Consider the following 24485-nt stretch of genomic DNA (forward strand, 5'->3'; position numbering starts at 1 on the left):
TGCATCAGTGGTGGAGGGAGTGAATGTTGAAGGTGGTGGATGGTGTGCCAATCAAGTGGGTTGCTTTGTCCTGGATGGTGTTGAGCATCATGAGTGTTGTTGGAGCTGCACCCATCCAGGCAAGTGGAGAGTATTCCATCACACTCCTGACTTGAGCCTTGTAGATGGTGGACAGGCTTTGGGGAGGCAGGAGGTGAGTTACCCGCCGCAGAATTCCCAGCCTCTGACCTGCTCTTGTAGCCACAACATTTATGTGACTGGTCCAGTTCAGTCTCTGGTCAGTGGTACTCCCCAGGATGTTGATAGTGAGGGATTCAACGATGGTAATGTCATTGAATGTCAAGGGGAGATAGTTAGATTCTCTCTTGTTGGAGATGGTGATTGCCTGGCACTTGTGCGGTGCAAATGTTACTTGCCACTTATCAGCCCAAGCCTGGATGTTGTCCAGGTCTTACTGCATATGAACATGGGCTGCTTCAGTATCTGAGGAGTCGCAAATGGTGCTGAACATTGTGCAATCATCAGCGAACATCCCCACTTCTGACCTTATGATGGAGGGAAGGGTCATTGATGAAACAGCTGAAGATGGTTGGGCCGAGGACACTACCCTGACGAACTCTTGCAAAGAACAAAGAAAATTACAGCACAGGTTCAGGCCCTTCGGCCCTTCAAGCCTGCGCCGATCCAGATCCTCTATCTAAACATGTCGCCTATTTTCTAAGGGTCTGTATCTCTTTGCTTCCTGCCCATTCATGTATCTGTCTAGATACATCTTAAAAGACGCTATTGTGCCCGCATCTACCACCTCCGCTGGCAATGCGTTCCAGGCACCCACCACCCTCTGCGTAAAGAACTTTCCACGCATATCCCCCCTAAACTTTTCCCCTCGCACTTTGAACTCGTGACCCCTAGTAATTGAATCCCCCATCTGCTACTCCACCAATCTTAGTGTCATCTGCAATCTTGCTAATCAGACCACCTATACTTTCCTCCAAATCATGTATGTATATCACAAACAACAGTGGTCCCAGCACGGATCCCTGTGGAACACCACTGGTCACACGTCTCCATTTTGAGAAACTCCCTTCCACTGCTACTCTCTGTCTCCTGTTGCCCAGCCAGTTCTTTATCCATCTAGCTAGTACACCCTGGACCACATGCGACTTCACTTTCTCCATCAGCCTACCATGGGGAACCTTATCAAACGCCTTACTGAAGTCCATGTATATGACATCTACAGCCCTTCCCTCATCAATCAACTTTGTCACTTCCTCAAAGAATTCTATTAAGTTGGTAAGACATGACCTTCCCTGCACAAAACCATGTTGCCTATCACTGATAAGCCCATTTTCTTCCAAATGGGAATAGATCCTATCCCTCAGTATCTTCTCCAGCAGCTTCCCTACCACTGACGTCAGGCTCAACGGTCTATAATTACCTGGATTATCCCTGCTACCCTTCTTAAACAAGGGGACAACATTAGCAATTCTCCAGTCCTCCGGGACCTCACCCGTGTTTAAGGATGCTGCAAAGATATCTGTTAAGGCCCCAGCTATTTCCCCTCTCGCTTCCCTCAGTAACCTGGGATAGATCCCATCCGGACCTGGGGACTTGTCCACCTTAATGCCCTTTAGAATACCCAACACTTCCTCCCTCCTTATGCCGACTTGACCTAGAGTAATCAAACATCTGTCCCTAACCTCATCATACGTCATGTCCCTCTCCTCGGTGAATACCGATGCAAAGTACTCGTTTAGAATCTCACCCATTTTCCCTGACTCCACGCATAACTTTCCTCCTTTGTCCTTGAGTCGGCCAATCCTTTCTCTAGTTACCCTCTTGCTCCTTATATATGAAGAAAAGGCTTTGGGATTTTCCTTAACCCTGTTTGCTAAAGATATTTCATGACCCCTTTTAGCTCTCTTAATTCCTCGTTTCAGATTGGTCCTACAATCCCAATATTCTTTCAAAGCTTCGTCTTTCTTCAGCCTCCTAGACCTTATGTATGCTTCCTTTTTCCTCTTAGCTAGTCTCACAATTTCACCTGTCATCCATGGTTCCCTCATCTTGCCATTTCTATCCCTCATTTTCACAGGAACATGTCTCTCCTGCACACTAATCAACCTCTCTTTAAAAGCCTCCCACATATCAAATGTGGATTTACCTTCAAACAGCTGCTCCCAATCTACATTCCCCAGCTCCTGCCGAATTTTGGTATAGTTGGCCTTCCCCCAATTTAGCACTCTTCCTTTAGGACCACTCTCGTCTTTGTCCATGAGTATTCTAAAACTTACGGAATTGTGATCACTATTCCCAAAGTAGTCCCCTACTGAAACTTCAAACACCTGGCCGGGCTCATTCCCCAACACCAGGTCCAGTATAGCCCCTTCCCGAGTTGGACTATTTACATACTGCTCTAGAAAACCCTCCTGGATGCCCCTTACAAATTCTGCTCCATCTGGACCTCTAACACTAAGTGAATCCCAGTCAATGTTGGGAAAATTAAAATCTCCTATCACCACCACCCTGTTGCTCCTACATCATTCCATAATCTGTTTACATATTTGTACCTCTATCTCACGCTCGCTGTTGGGAGGCCTGTAGTACAGCCCCAACATTGTTACCGCACCCTTCCTATTTCTGAGTTCTGCCCATATTGCCTAACTGCTCGAGTCCTCCATAGTGCCCTCCTTCAGCACAGCTGTGATATCCTCTTTGACCAGTACTGCAACTCCTCTACCCCTTTTACCTCCCCCTCTATCCCGCCTGAAGCATCGATATCCTGGGATATTTAGTTGCCAATCATGCCCTTCCCTCAACCAAGTCTCAGTAATAGCAATAACATCATACTGTCAGGTACTAATCCAAGCCCTAAGTTCATCTGCCTTACCTACTACACTTCTTGCATTAAAACAAATGCACCTCAGACCACCAGTCCCTTTGCGTTCATCATCTGCTCCCTGTCTACTCTTTTCCTTAGTCACGCTGACTTCATTATCGAGTTCCTTACAGGCTTTAGTTACTACCTCCTTACTGTCCACTGACGACCTCATTTGGTTCCCATCCCCCTGCCACATTAGTTTAAACCCTCCCCAACAGCGTTAGCAAAAGCACCCCCAAGGACATTGGTTCCAGTCCGGCCCAGGTGTAGACCGTCCAATTTGTAATAGTCCCACCCCCCCCCAGAACCGGTCCCAATGTCCCAAAAATCTGAACTCCTCCCTCCTGCACCATCTCTCAAGCCACGCATTCATCCTGACTATTCTTTCATTTCTACTCTGACTATCACGTGGCACTGGTAGCAATCCTGAGATTACTACCTCTGAGGTCCTACTTTTTAACTTGGCTCCTAACTCCCTAAATTCTGCTTGTAGGACCTCATCCCGTTTTTTACCTATATCATTGGTGCCTATGTGCACAACGACAACTGGCTGTTCACCCTCTCCCTTCAGAATGTTCTGCAGCCGATCTGAGACATCCCTGACCCATGCACCTGGGAGGCAACATACCATTCAGGAGTCTTGTTTTCGACCACAGAACCGCCTATCTACTCCCCTTACAATCGAATCCCCGATAACTATAGCCCTTCCACTCTTTTTCCCGCCCTTCCGAACAGCAGAGCCAGCCACGGTGCCATGAACCTGGCTACTGCTGCCTTCCCCTGGTGAGCCATCTCCCTCAACAGTATCCAAAACGGTATACCTGTTTTGGAGGGAGATGACCGCAGGGGACACCTGCACTGCCTTCCTGCTCTTTCTCTGCCTTTTGGTCACCCATTTCCTTTCTCCCTCAGCAATCCTAATCTGCGGTGTGACCAATTCGCTATACGTGCTATCCACGACCTCCTCAGCATCGCGCATGCTCCAAAGTGAGTCCATCCGCAGCTCCAGAGCCGTCATGCGGTCTAACAAGAGCTGCAGCTGGACACACTTCCTGCACGTGAAGGAGTTAGGGACATCAGCCGTGTCCCTGAGCTCCCACATTGAGCAAGAGGAGCATAACACGGGTCTGAGATCTCCTGCCATTTTCAATCTTAAGCTTAAGTTAGTCTTAACTTAGATAAACGAAAAAGGAACGAAAAGTTTTCACCAATCACAGGAAAAAAAAATAGAAAAAGCCTTACCTTATCTGCACACCACCGAGTCGTTTTTTTTGGTTAGAGGAGGAGGGCGGGTGGGAGACACTATAGGTGTAGTGTCTCGGGTTCAGCTGCTGCCCAAATATATAGGACTTACTTACCCAGCTGCCACCTCGCTCTCCCTGTCGCCGCTGCAAAAAGAAACCGCCAAAACAACAAGGTAAGTTTATATAAGTTGTAAACTCACTTACCCAGCTGCCACCTCGCTCTCCCTGTCGCCGCTGCAAAAAGATGCAGTGATGTCCTGGAGCTGAGATGATTGACCTCCAGCAACCACAACCATCTTCCTTTGCGCTAGGTATGGGTCCAACCAGTGGAGCATTTTCCCTTTGATTCCCATTGACTCCAGTTTTGCTAGGGCTCCTTGATGCCATACTCGATCAAATGCTGCCTTAATGTCAAGGGCAGTCACTCTCACCTCACCTCTTGAGTTCAGCTCTTTTGTCCATGTTTGGACCAAGGCTGTAATGAGGTCAGGGGCTGAGTGGCCCTGGTGGAACCCAAACTGAGCATCACTGAGCAGGTTATTGCTTATTGCTGAGCAAGTGTCGCTTGATAGCACTGTTTACAACCCCTTCCATGACTTTGCTGATGATCGAGAGTAGACTGATAGGGCAGTAATTGGCCTGGTTGGATTTGTCCTTTTTGTGTACAGGACATACCTGGGCAATTTTCCACATTGCCGGGTAGATGCCAGTGTTGTAGCTGTACTGGAACAGCTTGGCAACGGGTGCGGCGAGTTTTGGAGCACAACTCTTCAGTACTATTGCTGGAATGTTGTCAGGGCCCATAGTCTTTGCAGTATCCAGTGCCTTCAGTCATTTCTTGATATCACATGAGTGAATCGGATTGACTGAAGACTGGCATATGTGATGCTGGGGACCTCAGGAGGAGGCCGTGATGGATCATCCACTTGGCACTTCTGGATGAAGATGAATGCAAATGCTTCCGCCTTATCTGTTGCCTGAAAGGTGTGATTGAGAGTTGTTGCTTGACTGGTCTGTGGCACAGCTCTCCCTGTTGTTTGACAAGTCTCCAGGTGATAGTGAGGAGGATGACTTTGCAGGTTTGACTGGGCAGGATGTGGCTTTATTATAGCCCATGCCTGGTCATCATACCAACACGAGTAGACCATTTAGCCTATCGAGTCTGTTCCACTGCTCAGTGAGATCATGGCTGATCTGCCACCTAACTCCATAGACCTGCCTTTGCCCCATATCCCTTTAGCTAACAAAACTCTATCAATCTCAGTTTTAAAATGAACAGATGATCTAGCATCTGTTCCCGTTTGAGGAAGAGTGTTCCAAATGTCTACCAGGCTTTGTTTGAAGAAATATTTCCTACTTTCACTCTTGAAAAGTCTGGCTCTAATTCTTTTGTCTATGCCCCCAGTGTCAGTCTCCCCAACATGCGGAAATAGTTTCCCTGTTCCCCGAAAGATCTTGAAAACTTTGATCATATCATTCCTAACTCTCTAAATTCCAAAGAATACGGCCAGTTTGTTTAATCTTTCCTTGTAGCTTAACTCATGGAGTCTAGGTATCATTTTTGATAATTCTACGCTGTACACTCTCCAAGGCCTGTATATCCTTCCGAAGCTATGGTGCCCAGAACTTCTCACAGTATTCCAGGTATGGTCTAATCTTAAGTTCTGAAGAAGGGTCACCTGAAACGTTAACTCTACTTCTCTCTCCACAGATGCTGCCAGACATGCTGAGTATTTCCAGCGTTTCTTGTTTTTATTTATGGTCTGACCAGGGCTTTGTATAGCTGAAGCATGGCTTCTACCCTCTTGTATTCTACTAGTCCTCCAAATATAAAGGCCAGCATTTCATTAGCCTTTTTGATTATTTTCTGTCCCTGTTCATGACATTTTAATGATCTGTGAACCTGGATCTCCAAGTCTCTTTCAACCTCTACTTCTAGCATTTCACCATTTAGAAAGCACCCTGTCTTATCCTTTTTAGGTCCAAAGTGGATGACCTCACATTTGCCTACATTGAAATCCATTTGACAGAGTTGTGCTTGTCATCCGTTTTATTCTTAATTGACTTTTTCTTCGTGGTTTGATATAACTGCTTGGGTTGTTAGGCCATTTCAGAGAGTGGTTAAGAGTCAGCCACATTTCTGTGGGCCTGGGGTCACATGTAGGCCGGACCGAGTAAGGACAGCAGATTTCCTTCCCTAAAGGGCATTAGTGAATCAGGTGGGTTTTTATGACAAACTGGTTGTTTCATGATTACCATTACTGAACTAGTTTTTTAAAAATTTCAGAACATTAGTCCAGGACTCTGGACCAGTCCAGTAACATAACTGCTTTGCTACCGTTCCCGTTTTTTTTATTACTCAGCTTAGTTTTGGCTCTTTTAACAAAAATCTGGTGTTCAAAAATGGGTCATAAATTAGGGTATAAAAATGCACTGCTGTGCTGAGATCAAAGAAGTTGAATCATTAGATGTCTGAAAAAGCGAAACCATGATTTCAATTTCTATGAAACAGTTTGTATTTAAAGTACTTAGTACCTATTTAATCGAAGTGGGTAATTTCCATTATAAGTGTTGATACAAAAACTTGTAATGAAAATATAAAAATTACAGGATGCATGACTTGGCAACTAAAGTACATCTGTGCTGTGACTAGCTTATACCCTGCTTCATCTGAAGACCAAACTTAATCTTGACTCAAAAAAATCACTTTGCTGTGGTTAATTTTCCTTTATCAGCAGATTGCCTTTACACTCTGGAGTGGACAGTTGGGCAGTTCATTCTTTCATTGAAAGAGTTGTAACAAAGGGAAACGCAGTCCTTGCCTGTTTCCATACACTGCATCCAAAACCTGTTCCTTTGATTGTACAGTGACTAACTGTACAGTGTGTAAAACTTCATAATTGCAACAGTAGGCAATCTTCTTTTCAATTGAGGTACCCAGTAAAGTTTAGTTTATATTCCAGTTGATGGATACATGAATCTTTAAAGAATTTTTTCCAGTGTAACCTCTGTCAGCTGATAAAAAAAAAGGGTTTATTTCTTAAGCTTGAGTTTCAGGATCTGTATTTGTTAAAGCTTTCACAATGTCTCCCCTTGTGGACTTCACACAAATAACACATTCTGGGCTTTATGCCCAGATACTGACTCAAATGCATAATTCATTTCCAAACTGCTTACTTTTCCTTTTTGTTGACACAAGGCAACTTTATGGCGCATGTATTCTCTATTGTATTTGTGTGAATTTGCTGGTTTTTGTTGGTGAAAGAACAAAATATGTGCTTATTTTTGGTTTTACAACATGTATAGTTTGTAGAGTTGTGGATTAGTTATTATTTCCTCTAGGTCACTTACATTCCTGGCAGCTCATGCTTTTCTTTTACATTGGCATTCAGTATGCTTTATTGCAGCCTCAGATCTGTACATCATTGAGCAAGAGCTAAAGGAGATCAGAAAATGCAGATTTTATACATTTTCCCTTTGCAGTAATCAGTGGTTAGGATATTCTGTAAAGGTGCAGAGCTTTCATGATGTGGCCTGTGCTCAGTGTGACAATGTGATGTACTGAAAGTCTTTGAGAAAATGTGGAGCATTTATGGATGAGGAATAAAATGAAGAGCCATTTCACTTTGAATAGCAGTGAAGTTGTATGGACTCCTGGGACCCACTGGAAGTTTTGATGGATAACGACACTTGAAACTTGAATTGATAAAATATTGTTTTTAAATCTCATCTTTTTGGTTGGAAGAGGAGAGGAGGAGATTTAGTGCTGGCCACCCCCATTTTCAGTGTCTGGAGCAATCTGATAGTCTGCAAGATGTGACATAAATGGAAGCATGGTGATATGCTATCAGATGAGAACTGAAATCAGCAAATAGTTTTTTTTTCTTTCGTTGAGAGTTAGAGGAGGATATCTAAGTTAATAGACAATTCTGAAGACACTATCTTCCATCAGGTAATTGCATTTGTGATGTGAGGATCAATTCGAAAATTCCAGTATTCAAAAAAAATGCTGCTACGCACTTAAGTTGATTTAAAGCACTTTGTTTTAGCACACATTTTTCCACTCCTAATTACCTTCTGTTGAGCTCTATTTGAGAGACGTAAGTTAATACTGAAGGGGCTCGGTGCAGCGTTAACTTACCTGTTCTGGTACGAATGGACCTGCTGTTAATTTCAGGTATTTTGTGTTTTTGTTGGATTTTGTGTCATTTTTAGTTGCCTTGTTACAGTGCTGTTTGTCAGAACCCTTCCCTCTTATAACATTGAGTACCTTTGGATTTGCTCAACGTTCTCTATTGAGCCTTTTTGCAGGGGATTCTTGAGTATTCAATTTCTTTCAATCATTGTTTCTGGTCATAGAGTCATAGAGAGATACAGCACTGAAACAGCCCCTTCGGCCCACCGAGTCTGTGCCGACCAACAACCACCCATTTATACTAATCCTACATTAATCCCATATTCCCTACCACATCCCCACCATTCTCCTACCACCTACCTACATTAGGGGTAATTTACAATGGCCAATTTACCTATCAACCTGCAAATCTTTGGCTGTGGGAGGAAACCGGAGCACCTGGCGGAAGCCCACGCGGTCACAGGGAGAAATTGCAAACTCTGCACAGGCAATACCCAGAACTGAACCCGGGTCGCTTGAGCTGTGAGGCTGCGGTGCTAACCACTGCGCCACTGTGCCGTAAAAGCTGGATTGTCTTGGACCCACCTGCAGCTACCCTGAAATGGTCCATATTCTGGCCCTGCAAAAACCAGTACGACTCAGACTTGAAATAAAAGCAGAAAATGCTGGAAATGCTCAGCAGATCTGGCAGCACCTGTGGAGGGAGAAACGCGGTGATTCAGGTTGCTGACCTTTCGTCAGAACATCAGAAGTTCAGATGGAAGGTCATCAACCTGGAACATTAACTCTGGTTTTTCGCTCTCCACAGATGCTGCCTGACCTGAGTATTTCCTGCAATTTATGTTTTTCAGATTTCCAGCATCTGCAATATTTCGTTTTTCTACACAGAGTCACAGAATTGTTACAGCACAGAAATCTGCACTGGCTCTCCAAATGAGCTATTCACCTAATATCATTCCCCTGTCTTTTCTTCATAACCCTGCACATACATAAATGATTTGGAGGAAAGTATAGGTGGTCTGATTAGCAAGTTTGCAGACGACACTAAGATTGGTGGAGTAGCAGATAGTGAAGGGGACTGTCAGAGAATACAGCAGAATATAGATAGATTGGAGAGTTGGGCAGAGAAATGGCAGATGGAGTTCAATCAGGGCAAATGCGAGGTGATGCATTTTGGAAGATCCAATTCAAGAGTGAACTACACAGTAAATGGAAAAGTCATGGGGAAAATTGATGTACAGAGAGATTTGGGCGTTCAGGTCCATTGTTTCCTGAAGGTGGCAACGCAGGTCAATAGAGTGGTCAAGAAGGCATACGGCATGCTTTCCTTCATCGGATGGGGTATTGAGTACAAGAGTTGGCAGGTCATGTTACAGTTGTATAGGACTTTGGTTCGGCCACATTTGGAATACTGCGTGCAGTTCTGGTCGCCACATTACCAAAAGGATGTGGATGCTTTGGAGAGGGTGCAGAGGAGGTTCACCAGGATGTTGCCTGGTATGGAGGGCGCTAGCTATGAAGAGAGGTTGAGTAGATTAGGATTATTTTCATTAGAAAGACGGAGGTTGAGGGGGGACCTGATTGAGGTGTACAAAATCATGAGAGGTATAGACAGGGTGGATAGCAAAAAGCTTTTTCCCCAGAGTGGGGGATTCAATTACTCGGGGTCACGAGTTCAAAGTGAGAGGGGAAAAGTTTAGGGGGGATATGCGTGGAAAGTTCTTTACGCAGAGGGTGGTGGGTGCCTGGAACGCGTTGCCAGCGGAGGTGGTAGACGCGGGCACGATAGCGTCTTTTAAGATGTATCTAGACAGATACATGAATGGGCAGGAAGAAAAGAGATACAGACCCTTAGAAAATAGGCGTCATGTTTAGATAGAGGATCTGGATCGGCGCAGGCTTGGAGGGCTGAAGGGCCTGTTCCTGTGCTGTAATTTTCTTTGTTCTTTGTTCTTCCTTTTCAGATAACTGTCTAATTTCCTTTTGAATGCCTCAATTGAACCAAGCTCCACTGCACTCTCAGGCAGTGCGTTCCAGATCCTAACCACTCGCTGCATGAAGAGGTTTTTCCTCGTGTCGCTTTTGCTTCTTCTGCCAGTCACTTCAAGTTTGTGCCCTCTTGTTCTCAATCCTTTCACCAGTGGGAACAGCTTTTCTCTATCCAGACCCCTCATGATTTTGAATGCCTCTATCAAATCTCCTCTCAGCCTTCTCTTCAAGGAAAACAGTCCCAACTTTTCCAATCTGTCTTCATACCTGAAGTTTCTCATCCCTGAAACCATTCTCGTGAATCTTTTCTGTACTCTGTTCTATGCCTTCGCATCTTTCCTTTGCCTTCGCATCTTTCCGAAAGTGTGGTGCCCAGAACTGAGGCTGAGCTGAGGCCGAACCAGTGTCTTTTACAAGTTCAACATAACCTTGCTCTTGTATGCTATGCTGCTATTAATCACTTCAAACACTTCAGCTACTGAAGCTGTTTGTGTAGAAATACAGTAAGACCTGGACAATATCCAGGCTTGGGCTGATAAGTGGCAAGTAACATTCGTGCCACACAAGTGCCAGGCAATGACCAGCTCCAACAAGAGAGAATCTAACTATCTCCCCTTGACATTCAATGGCATTCGGATCACGGAATCTCTCACTATCAACATCCTAGGGGTTACCATTGACCAGAAACTGAACTGGAGTAGCCAGTGGCTACAAGAGCAGGTCAGAGGCTGGGAATCCTGCGGTGAGTCACTCACCTCCTGACTCCCCAAAGCCTGTCCACCATCTACAAGGCACAAGTCAGGAGTGTGATGGAATACTCTCCACTTGTCTGGATGGGTGCAGCTCCAACAACACTCAAGAAGCTCGACACCATCCAGGACAAAGCAGCCCGCTTGATTGGCACCCCATCCACAAACATTCACTCCCTCCACTACTGACGCACAGTTGCAGCAGTATGTACCATCTACAAGATGCATTTCGACAATGTACCCAAGGCTCCTTAGACAGCACCTTCCAACCTGTGACCTCTACCACTTCGAAGGACAAGGGCAGCAAATGTATGTGAACACGACCACCTGCAAGTTCCCCTCCAAGTCACACACCATCCTGTCTTGGAACTATATCACTTCACTGTCGCTGGGTCAAAATCCTGGAACTCCCTTCTTAACAGCACTGTGGGTATACCTACCTCACATGGACTGCAGTGGTTGACGAAGGCAGCTCACCACCACCTTCTCAAAGGGCAATTAGGGATGGGTAGTAAATGCTGGCCTAGCCAGCGACCCCCACATCACATGAATGAATTAAAAATAATAAATCCCAGGATATCAGATGCTTTATTAACTGCTCTGTCAACCTGTCCTGCCTTCAATAACTTATGCACATGCACCCCCAGGTCCCTCTTCTCTTGCACCTTCTTTAGAGTTGTACCATTTGTTATTTTGTGTCTCCATGTTCTTCCTACCAAAATGAATTGCTTCACATTTCTCCGCATTGAACTTCATTTGTTACTTGTCCGCCCATTCCACCAACTTGTCTGTGTCCTTCTGAAGTTCTATACTATCCTCACAGTTCACAACTGTTCCAAATTTTGTATTTCAGACACTGGAAGGGTTTTAAATTTTTAAGGAGGAGTTTTTTTTTATTCTTTCATGGGATGTGGGCATCACTGGCAAGGCCAGCATTTGTTGCCCATCCCTAATTTTCCTTGACGACTGAGTGGCTTGCTAGGCCATTTCAGAGGGCAGTTAAGAGTCAACCGCATTGCTGTGCGTCTGGAGTCACATGTAGGCCACACCAGCTAAGGATGGCAGATTTCCATGATGTTAGTTTCATGTAAAGAGTAGCTTTCAATTCCAGATTTTAAAAATTAATTAATATTAATTGTTTGAATTTAAATTCCACCAGCTGCCATGGTGGGATTTGAACACATGTCCCCAGGGTATTGGCCTGGGCCTCTGGGATACTAGTTCAATGACATTACCACTAGGCCACTGTCTCCCCCTTGCAGTTCCTTGTTTGCACTACTCCCTTGATTCCCCATTATTTCTGGGTGGTTTTTAGTATTTTCCTCTGCGAAGACAAACACTAAGTATATGTTTACTTTCTCTGCCATTTCCTTATTCCCCACTATAAATTCTCCTGACTCCGCTTCTAATGGACCCACATTTGTCTTTGCTAATCTTTTCCTTTTTACATACCTATTGAAGCATTTACAGTCTGTTTTCATGTTTCTTGCTAGTTTACTGTCATATTCTATTTTCCCTTTCTTAATCTTTTTCTTGGTCCTCTTTTGTAGAATTTTAAAATACTCCCAATCCTCAGGCTTACCAATTTCTGGGCAACTTTATACACCTCTTCCTTTGCTCTAATACAATCCTTGATTTCTTTTGTTGGTCACATTTGGAACACTTTCCTTGCTAGGTTTTTGTGCATTAAGAGAATGTAATTTTATTGTAAACTATGTATTAGTTCTTTAAATGTTAACCATTGCCTGTCTACCGTCATACCTTTTAGAACATCAGCCCCTCGAGCCTGCTCCGCCATTCAATACGATCATGGCTGATCTCATCTCGACCTCAACTCCACTTTCCTGCCCGTTCTCCATAACCCTTCACTCCTTTACTAATTAAAAATCAGTCTATCTCCTCCTCAAATTTACTCCAGTGTCCTGGCATCCACCGCACTCTGGGGTAGTGAATTCCACAGATTCACGACCCTTTGAGAGAAGTAATTTCTCCTCACCTCTGTTTTAAATCTGCTACCCCTTATCCTACCTCTTGTTCTAGATTGCCCCACCAGAGGAAACATCCTGTCTACGTCTACTTTGTTAATCCCCTTAATCATCTTACATACCTCAATTAGATCTCCTCTCATTCTTCTAAACTCTGGAGAGTCAAGGCCTAAACTGCTGAATCTCTCTTCATAAGACAAACCCCTCATCTCTGGAATAAATCTAGTGAATGAATTAATTAATCAATCTTTTAATGTAGTTTCCCAATCCACCATTGCCAGTTTGCCCCTCATACGTTCATAGTTTCCTTTGCTTAGATTTAAGACCCTAGTTTCTGATTGAACTATACCACTTTCAAACTTTATGTAAAATTCTATCATATTATGGTCACTCTTTCCTAAAGGCTCCTTTACAACAAGATCAATAATTATCCCTTTATCATTGCACAATACTAGATCTAAAATAGCTCATTCCCTAATTCGTTCTTCAACGTACTGCTCTAGAAAACCAACTCGCATACATTCCAAGAATTCATCCTCCACACCATTAGTACCAATAAAGTTTACCCAGTTTATAAGTAGATTGAAATTCCTTATGATTACTGTATTACCCTTGTTACATGCACCTCTAATTTCCTGATTTGTACTGTGACTTACATTACCACTGCTGTTTGATGTCCTATAAACAACTCCCACCAATGTTTTCTGTCCCTTGCTGTTTCTTCCATTCAAACTGATTCTACGTCTTGATCTTTAGAACTAAGGTCATCTGTCACAACAATACTAATACCCTCTTTAATTAAACAGAGCTACCCTACCACCTTTTCCCAGCTTCCTGTCCTTTCTGAATGCCATGTACCCTTGGATATTCAGGCCTAGCTTTGATTTCCTTGTAGCCATGTCTCTGTCATGGCTATCAGTTCATACATATGAATTTCTATTTGAGCTGACAATTTATCTGTTTTATTGTGAATGCTGCGGCCATTCGGATATAGAGCCCTTAATTCCGGTTTTTTTACTGTACCACATCAACAGCATTACCCTCAGCAACCTTCTCTGTTACCTGTTCAAAAATATGTCCAGAAAGGTATTTAAACGTGATTTCCCCTTAACGAATCCATGCTGACTTTCCTTAATTAACCCGCATTTGTCCATGTGACTATTAATTTCATCCCGAATTATTGTTTCAAGAAATTTCCCCACCATCAAAGTTAAAGTGACTGATCTATAGTTGCTGGGCTTACCTTCACATCCTTTTTTGAACAATGGGGTAATAGTTGCAATTCTCCAGTCTGCTGACACCACCAGTGAATCTAACAAAAACTGGAAAATTATGGCCAGTGCCTCTGCAATTTCCATTCTCACTTCCTTCAGTATCCTAGGATGCATCTCATCCAGCCCTGGCACTTTATCAATTTTAAGTATACATTAACTATAGTCAAATGGTCAATACCACAAGAGGTCTTAATGATGCACTGTTTTTAAAAAAAAGAGGAATGTGTTATGACCTCAGTAAGATTGTTAATGTGAAAAATACAAAATATGAATCCCCAGACTAATTTAAAGAATTACATGACAAGATTTCATGTTTTAAGACTTATTATTACAATTAAATTAAAAGAAATCCCCGTTAACTAAATAGTACTTTGTAAGTAGCACCCCAAATTACAAAGACCAACCACCTATACGTTACACAGTCCTTTTTTGAAAGCGAAATCCTTTGTGGTTGAAAGTCCCAGACTCCTAGTTGCAAGTGGGTTGAATCTTCCAGACCTTTTCAAAAATCAGTGTCCTCTTCGCTCACTTCTCCGAGCACTTCCGACCCTGACGCCCATGCATAAGGCGATCCTGCTGGTCTTCTACTTCTTGGCCAGTTTCAGCTTTCAAAACAGGTTCAAGTATTCACAACCTTTCCCCGTCTCAGGCTTCTGAGAGCAGGTGTTCCCTCTCTCCCTCTCGAGGCTGCCACTGCCAGTTGCCTTCCTTGCAGCCTGCTCTGAGGCTGCAAATGCTGGGTTCCCTTCTCACAGCCTGTCTCCTTCAGAAAATCTATTAAATTTATCTGGACTCAAAAGTCAAAAGCGTATTGCCCCATTCCAATTTGCAAAGTCCAGAAGTCTGGTTTCACAGAGCCACCTTGGCCTCCCATGGTTCCCAGGTGTTAACAGCTGCCTCCTACATTTGCATCTTCAGAATCAGACTCCTTGTTTACGACCCAAAAGTCTGTGAGGGTGAAACACATTGTTCTTCAAGTGTTTACCCTGCAGTCTCTGATTTTTCAAAAAGAAATCTTTGATCTGTGTACTCTGTTGTCCTGGTAACCAAGATTTCTGTCTTGTTCTTTAGCAGAGTGGATGTGAGGTCACCTGATCTTCTGGACTCCATTTTAAACTTATAAAAATCACAATTTTTAAAGCATAGTCCTGTCACAAAGTCCAGAGTTCATAACAAATGCTTCATCTATAAGCAGGAAAAACAGCTGTAGTAATGCATACTCATGAGAGAAAATCCTAATGCTGTCAGTTTTGAAGAGGTGGATAAAGACAGTGTGGTGAACAATCCATTCAGTAGGCCTGTCAATCATGATAGTCTGTGTTTGCCAATCGGGGTACTGGAGTAGCAGAATACCATCAGGTCTATTTTACAACTGTTTTAATTTGTGCTGCAATCCAATATTTGAGGAAACCAGCATTAATTTTGAAGTTACAGGACAACTTATTGGAGTTAATATACAGTTTAGTCAGTTAATGAAGCTGGGTGGAATTAACTAATTGATAGCATTTTGAAACTGCAGTGTCATTTTACTGTGGGTAACTGTCTGAATTCTCAACGTGCCACTGCTAAAGAAATTTACTAACATCGACAATGTGCTTTTCTAGTATTTTTGCTTACTTACTGCATTTTATGTTTGGTAAATATGTCCTATTCTGACATGCCTTCTAAGTTATGTAACTAATTGGATGTGTTAAGTGCTTTGGAAAAGCACAAGTTATGTCCTGCCTTTGAAACTGAAGGATTGCATGGATGTAAAAGGGCCTGTGACACTTACTCAAAAAAAAAAAGTGGTGATGTTTCCTGGCCAACATTTATCCCTCAACTAATCTCAGCAAAGTAGATCAACTAATCTTTCATCTCATTGGCAGTTTCTGACACAGAAATTGGCTGCGGCTTTTGTCCAGCTAACAATGTTTCACCAAAACACTCCTTTCAGGTGAAGCAGCGATTTACTTGTACTTCTTTCAATGTAGTATACTGTATTCGCTGCTCACAGTGTGGTCTCCTCTACATTGGAGAGACCAAGCGCAGACTGGGTGACCGCTTTGCGGAACATCTCCGCTCAGTCCGCAAGCAGGACCCTGAGCTTCCGGTTGCTTGCCATTTCAACACTCCCCCCTGCTCTCATGCTCACATCTCTGTCCTGGGATTGCTGCAGTGTTCCAGTGAACATCAACGCAAGCTCGAGGAACAGCATCTCATCTACCGATTAGGCACACTACAGCCTGCCGGACTGAACATTGAGTTCAATAATTTCAGAGCATGACAGCCCCCCATTTTACTTTCATTTTTAGTTATTTTTTCTTCCTTTTTTTTTTACATTCCTTTTTACATCTTTTACAATCTTTTTTTGCATTTATTTCATTTCATCTTAGTTTGTTCAGTTTGCTTCCCCACTGTTTTTTTCAGGTTGTTTTTCTTCAGGTTTGCACTTGCTGCTGTTCAATATTCAGTGTATTCACACCTAATCTGTACTAATGCTTTGTCTTTCAACACACCATTAACATATTGTTTGCCTTTGCTCCGTGACCTTTTGGTCAGCTATGTGGCCTGGTCCAATCTGCACCTCACTTGTTTATAATCTGTGACTTTTATAATATTTGTCAGTTCCGAAGAAGGGTCACTGACCCGAAACGTTAACTCTGCTTCTCTTTCCACAGATGCTGCCAGACCTGCTGAGTGACTCCAGCATTTCTTGTTTTTGTTTCAGATTTCCAGCATCCGCAGTATTTTGCTTTTATTTTAATGTTTCACCAAAGGTAGTTCAGAAGTAATGGTGCTTTAAGGTATGGAGAGATTCTGAAAGATGCCTATGTAAACAGTTCTCTTACCCCCCCCCCCCACCTTGCCTTGTGCCCTCCTATCCCGTGTATCATCCTCCCCACCCTGTGTTTCTTATTGCCAGCCCCCCTCAGTTGCCCTTTCCTTGCCCCAGCCTTCCACATCTTTTTTAATTCTTTCATGGGATGTGGGTGCCACTGGCAAGACCAGCATTTGCTGCCCATCCCTAATTGCCCTTGACAACTGAGTGGCTTGCCAGGCCATTTCAGAGGATATGAGGGCATACGAACATACAAATTAGGAGTAGGAGTAGGTCACTCAGCCCCTCGAGCCTGCTCCGCCATTCAATAAGTTCATAGCTGTACTGATTTCTCCACATTACCACCTACCCCAGATAACATTTCACCCCCTTGCTTATCAAGAATCTATCTACCTCTGCCTTAAACAGATTCAAAGACTCTGCTTCCACCACCTTTTGAGGAAGAGAGTTCCAAAGACTCTCGATCTACCGAGAGAAAAAATTTCTCCTCATCTCTGTCTTAAATGGGCGACCCCTTATTTTAAACAGTGACCCCCCTGGTTCTAGATTCTCCCGCAAGGGGAAACATTCTTTCCACATCCACCCTGTCAAGACCCCTCAGGATCTTATATGTTTCAATCAAGTCACCTCTTATTCTTCTAAATGCCAGTGGATACAAGCCTAGCCTGTCCAACCTTTCCTCATAAGATAGCCCGTCCATTCCAGGTATCAGTCCAGTAAAATAAAAGCAAAATACTACAGATGTTGGAAATCTGAAATAAAAACCAAAAAATGCTAAATCGGTGCCATTTCCTACTCCCTCCCAAACTGGAAAACTTTATCAACTTTGCTTCCAATTTCCACCCTTCTCTCACCTTTACATGGTCCATCTCTGACACTTCCCTTCCCTTCTTCGACTTCTCTGTGTCCATCTCTGGGGATAGGCTGTCTACTAATATTTTTTTTAATTCATTCATGGGAAGTGGGTGTCACTGGCCAGGCCAGCATTTACTGCCCATCCCTAATTGTCCTTGAGAAGGTGATGGTGAGCTGCCTTCTTGAACCGCTGCAGTCCATGTGAGGTAGGTACACCCACAGGGCTGTTAGGAAGGGAGTTCCAGGAAATTTCGCCTAGTGATAGTGAAGGAACAGCGATATACTTCCAAGTCAGGATGGTGTGCGACTTGGACGGGAACTTGCAGGTGGTGATGTGCCCATGCATCTGCTGCTGTTGTCCTTTGAAGTGGTAGAGGTCATGCGTTTGGAAGGTGCTGTTTAAGGAGCCTTGGTGCGTTGCTGCAGTGCATCTTGCAGATGGTACACACTGCTGCCACTGTGCGTTGGTGGTGGAGGGAGTGAATGTTTAAGATAGTGCCAATCAAGTGGGCTGTTTTGTCCTGGATGGTGTCGAGCTTTCTTGAGTGTTGTTGGAGCTGCACCCATCCAGGCAAGTGGAGAGTATTCCATCACACTCCTGACTTGTGCTTTGTCGATTGTGGACAGGCTTTGGGGAGTCAGGAGGTGAGTTACTCGCCGCAGGATTCCTAGCCTCTGACCTGCTCTTGTAGCCACAGTATTTATATGGCTACTCCAGTTCAGTTTCTGGTCAATGGTAGCGCCTAGGATGTTGATAGTGGGGATTCAGCGAAGGTAATGCCATTGAATGTCAAGGGGAGATGGTTAGATTCTCTCTTGTTGGAGATGGTCATTGCCTGGTACTTGTGTGGTGCAAATGTTACTTGCCACTTATCAGCCCAAGCCTGGATATTGCCCAGGTCTTGCTGCATTTCTACACGGACTGCTTCAGTATTCATTATAAGCCCACCGACTCCCACAGCTACCTCGACTACACTTCTTCACACCCTGCCTCCTGTAAGGACTCCATTCTATTCTCCCATTTTCTCCATCTCCGACACATTTGCTCTGATGGTGCAACCTTCCACAACAGCGCTTCTGATATGTCTTCCCTTTTCCTTAACTGAGGATTTCTCCCACTGTGGTTGACAGGACTCTGAACCATGTCCGACCCATTTCCCGCACCTCTACCCTCACCCCTTCCCCTCCCTCCCAGACTTTCCACCCCACCAGCCTCCACATCCAAAGAATCATCCTCCGCCATTTCTGCCACGTCCAGCATGATGCCACCACCAAATGCATCTTCCCTTCCCCTGCGCTCCCCTGTCAGCATTCCGAAAGGATCGTTCTCTCCCCGACATCGTGGTCTTTTTTTCTTTTTTTAAATATTATATTTGTTTATTTTAGTTTGTTTCATCAATCATTTTTTTTACCACGTGCCTGCCCACTGTTTTGTTTCATGCTTGTGCTTTTGGCCAGAGCTGTTCATTTTTCTGTCAATTAACACCCTCTCTGCACCCTTTCAGCACATCATTAACACACACTTTGCCTTTGCTCTGTGACCCTCTGTCCTATCAACACCTTCCTTTTTGTTATTTCTTGCCCTGCCCCACTTTATTCGCTTAAAATCTATTACATTTCTAACCTTTGCCATTTCTGATAACTCTGCTTCTCTCTCCACAGTGGCTGCCAGACCTACTGAGTATTTCCAGCATTTTTTTGTTTTTATATTAGTCTAGTAAACCTTCTTTGAACTGCTTCCAATGCATTTATATCCTTCCTTAAATAAGGAAACCAATACTGTACACAGTACACCAGATATGATCTCGCCAATGCCCTGCATAGCTAAAGCATAACCTCCCTACTTTTGTATTCAATTTCCCTCGTGATAAACGATAACATTCTATTAGCTTTCCTAATTATGTGCTGTACCTGCATATTAACCTTTTGTGATTCATGCACTGGGACATCCAGATCCCTCTGCATCTCAGAGCTCCACAATCTCTCACCATTTAGATAATGTGCTGCTTTTTTATTCTTCCTGTCAAAATGCGCAACTTTGCATTTTCCCACATTATACTCCATCTGCCAGATTTTTGTCCACTCACTTAACCTATCTATTTCCCTTTGTAGCCTCCTTATGTCCTCTTCACAACTTACTTTCCTACCTATCTTTGTGTCATCAGCAAATTTAGCAACCATACCCTCAGTGCCTTCATCCAAGTCATTTATATAAATTGTAAAAAGTTGAGGCCCCAGCACAGATCCCTGTGGCACACCACTCGTTACATCTTGCCAACCAGAAAATGACCCATTTATGCCTACTCTCTGTTTCCTGTTAGCTAGCCAATTTTCTTTCCATGCCAATATGTTACCCACTACATCATGAGCTTTTATTTTTTGCAATAACCTTTGCTGTGGCACCTTATCAAATGCCTTCTGGCAATCTAAGTGCAGTACATCCACCAGTTCCCCTTCATCTACAGCACATGTAACTCCCTCAAAGAACTGGAATAAATTGGTTAAACATTATTTCCCTTTAACAAAACTATGTTGACTCTGCCTGATTGCCTTCAATTTTTCTAAGTGCCCTGCTATAACATCTTTAAAAATAGCTTCTAACATTTTCCCTATGACAGATGTTAAGCTAAGTTTCCTGCTTTCTGTCACCCTCCCTTTTTGAATAAAGGAGTTACATTCACTATTTTCCAGTCCAGCGGAACCTTCCCTGAATCTAGGGAATTTTGAAAATTAAAACGAACGCATCAACTATCTCATTAGCCACTTCTTTAAAGACCCGAGGATGAAGTCCATCAGCCCGCAGCTCCAACAATTTGTTCAGTACCACTTCCCTGGTGATTGTAATTTTCTTGAGTTCCTCCCTCCCTTCCAATTCCTGACTTACAGCTAATTCTGGGATGTTACTTGTATCCTCGATAGTGAAGACAGATGCAAAATATCTGTTCACTTCATCTACCATCTCCTTATTATCCATTATTAATTCCCCAGACTCACTTTCTATAGGACCAACGTTCACTTTGTTAACTTTTCTTGTTTAAATATCTATAGAAACTCTTACTATCTGTCTTTATATTTCTAGCTAGCTTTCTGTCGTACTCTAATTTTACCTTCCTTATCAATCTTTTAGTCAGTTTTTGCTGTTTTTTATATTCTGTCCAGTCTTCTGACCTGTCACCCATCTTTGTGCAATTATAGGCTTTTTCTTTAAGTTTGATACTATCTTTAACTGTTTTAGTTAACCACGGATGGCGGGTCCCCCCCTTGGAAGTTTCCTTTCTCATTGGAATGTATCTATTCTGTGTATTCTGAAATATCTCGTTAAATATCTGCCACTGCATCTCTATTGACCTATCCCTTAACCTAATTTGCCAGTTTACTTTAGCTAGCTCTGCTTTCATGCCCTCATAATTGCCCTTATTTAAGTTTAAAATACTGGTCTTGGACCCACTCTTCTCTCCCTCAAACTGAATGTAAAATTCAATCATATTGTGATCGCTGCTACCTAGGGGCGCCTTAACTGTGAGGTCATTAATTAATCCTATCTCGTTGCACACTACCAGTTCTAGTATAGCCTGCTTTCTGGTTGGTTCCAGAACATATTGTTCCAAGAAATTATCCAGAAAACATTCTATGTACTCCTCATCTAGGTTACCTCTGCCCATCTGATTTTTCCAGTCTATAGGTAGGTTAAATTCCCCCATGATTATCTCCGTTACTTTCTGACAGGCTGCCATTATTTCTTCCTTTATACCCCATCCTACAGTGTGGTTAACGTTAGGTGGCCTGTACACCATTCCCACAAGTGTCTTGTTGCCTTTATGATTTCTCGTCTCTACCCAAACCGCTTCTACATCCTGGTTTCCTGAACTTAAGTCATCCCTCTCTATTGCGCTAATACCATCATTAATTAACAGAGCCACCCCCTCCACCTTTTCCTAGCTTCCTGTCATTCCTAAATGCCATGTACCCTTCAATATTCAGGTCCCAATCCATGTCGTCCTGCAGCCATGTCTCTGTAATGGCTATCAGATCATACTTATTTTGTCTATTTGCGCTTTCAGTTCATCTGTTTTGTTTCAAATGCATGCATTCAGATACAGAGCCTTTAGTTTTGTACTTTGATTATTTTTGTAACCTCTAGCCTTATCTTTTGATTTACTCTTACATTTGTATGCTCTGTCCCTTCCTGTCATAGTATGTTTAACATTTCCCATATTAATACCTTTCTCTCTGCCTTGTCTCTACTCCTTGATTTACCATATCTTCCCAAATTTGATCCCTTGCCCCCACTATTCAGTTTAAAACCCTCTCCACTTCCCTAATTATGCGGCTCGCGAGAACTTCGGCCCCAGAACGGTTCAGGTGTAGACCGTCCCAACGGTACAGCCACCACTTTCCCCAGTACTGGTGGCAGTGCCCCATGAACTGGAGCCCACTTTTACCACACCAGTCTTTGAGCCATGCATTAATTTCTCTAATCTTATTTGCTCTATGCCAATTTGAACGTGGCTCAGGTAATAATCCAGCGATTATTACCTTTGAGGTTCTGTTTCTTAATTTAGTGCCTAATTCCTCATATTGACTATGCAGAACCTCTTTCCTTGTGCTGCCTATGTCGTTAGTACCTACATGGACTACAACGACTGGATCCTCCCCCTCCCACTGTAAGTTCCTCTCCAGCCCTGAGCAGATGTCCCGAACCCTGGAACCTGGCAGACAACACAGCCGTCTGGCGTATCGCTCTTTGTTGCAGAGCACAGTGTCAATCCCCCTAACTATACTGTCCCCTACTACTGCTACATTCCTTTTTTCTCCATCCACTTGAATGGCTTCATGTACCATGGTGTCATGGTCAGGTTGCTCATCCACCCTGCAGCCCCCACTCTCATCCAAACAAGCTGAAAGAACCTCAAACCTGTTGGACAATCGCAAAGGCTGAGGCTCTTGCACTCCTGTCCTCTGGGCCCCTTTACCTGCCTCAGCTGCAGCCACACACTCCTGTCCCTGACCACAAACCAAATCAGAAGACCCTATCCTAAGGGGTGTGACAGCCTCCTGGTACAAAAGTGTGCAGGTAACTTCCCCCTACCTGATGTGTCGCAGTGTCTGCAGCTCAGCCTCCAATTCAATGACTCTGAGCTGAAGCTCTTCGAGCCGCAAACACTTACTGCAGATGTGTTTGCCCTGGATCAGACTGGCATCCAGGAGCTCCCACATGCTGCAGCCGTGACACATCACCTGTCCTGCCATCCTTAATGTGTTTCAATTAACTACTTAATTATTTTATTCAACTGTTTATTGTATTTTCTTTTTTTATATATTTTATTAAGATTACCACTTCTTTGGCCTCCTTATCTCGAGAGACGATGGGTAAGCGCCTGGAGGTGGTCAGTGGTGTGTGGAGCAGCGCCTGGAGTGGCTATAAAGGCCAATTCTAGAGCGACAGGCTCTTCCACAGGTGCTGCAGAAAAATTTGTTTGTTGGGGCTGTTACACAGTTGGCTCTCCCCTTGCGCCTCTGTCTTTTTTCCTGCCAACTGCTAAGTCTCTTCGACTCGCCACACTTTCGCCCCGCCTTTATGGCTGCCCGCCAGCTCTGGCGAACGCTGGCAACTGACTCCCACGACTTGTGATCAATGTCACAGGACTTCATGTCGCGTTTGCAGACGTCTTTAAAGCGGAGCCATGGACGGCCGGTGGGTCTGATACCAGTGGCGAGCTCGCTGTACAATGTGTCTTTGGGGATCCTGCCATCTTCCATGCGGCTCACATGGCCAAGCCATCTCAAGCGCTGCTGACTCTGTAGTGTGTATAAGCTGGGGATGTTGGCTGCCTCGAGGACTTCTGTGTTGGAAATACGGTCCTACCACCTGATGCCAAGTATTCTCCGGAGGCAGCAAAGATGGAATGAATTGAGACGTCGATCTTGGCTGACATACGTTGTCCAGGCCTCGCTGCCATAGAGCAAAGTACTGAGGACACAGGCCTGATACACTCGGACTTTTGTGTTCCGTGTCAGTGCGCCATTTTCCCACACTCTCTTGGCCAGTCTGGACATAGCAGTGGACGCCTTTCCCATGTGCTTGTTGATTTCTGCATCGAGAGACAGGTTACTGGTGATAGTTGAGCCTAGGTAGGTGAACTCTTGAACCACTTCCAGAGCGTGGTCGCCAATATTGATGGATGGAGCATTTCTGACGTCAATATTGGCGACCACACTCTGGAAGTGGTTCAAGATTACTACTAGTTCCTTTATTATTTTAAATGTTAGGATTGGATTAGACCTTAACCACTGACCAGATACTCACCAAACAGCTAGCTTCTTCCCCAACCAATCATCTAGCTGATTGACTGTGATGTCACACTTGATTTTCTTTGAAGGGCTTTTTCCACTGAACAGGATCGGATACTGGTTAGGTCAGCACTTCGCGCACTCCGCGCTCTTTTTCAACTGAAGCCTCGGAACGCACTCGGCGCTCTTGTTGAACTGAAGCTTCTCACCGCACTCGGCGCTCTTTTTGAACTGAAGCCTCTCACTGCACTCGGTGCTCTT

General features: G+C 43.9%; 1 protein-coding gene across 3 annotated transcripts in view; it reads left to right on the top strand.

The window, feature by feature from the left end:
* enah (ENAH actin regulator) overlaps positions 1-24485 on the top strand; it is a 618517-nt gene that overhangs the window by 236897 nt on the left and 357135 nt on the right. Inside the window, exon 1 of one of the 3 annotated variants that reach the window (XM_068028275.1) lies at positions 15458-15616. The exons of the other annotated variants lie outside the window; for them this stretch is intronic. The gene's annotated coding sequence lies outside the window, so the exon portion shown is untranslated. Of the gene's footprint in view, positions 1-15457; positions 15617-24485 lie in introns of those variants that run through there. 3 annotated transcript variants of the gene reach the window in all.

This window comes from Heterodontus francisci, chromosome 3, assembly GCF_036365525.1.
Source record: "Heterodontus francisci isolate sHetFra1 chromosome 3, sHetFra1.hap1, whole genome shotgun sequence".
In the NCBI taxonomy this organism is placed as follows: Eukaryota; Metazoa; Chordata; class Chondrichthyes; order Heterodontiformes; family Heterodontidae; genus Heterodontus; species Heterodontus francisci.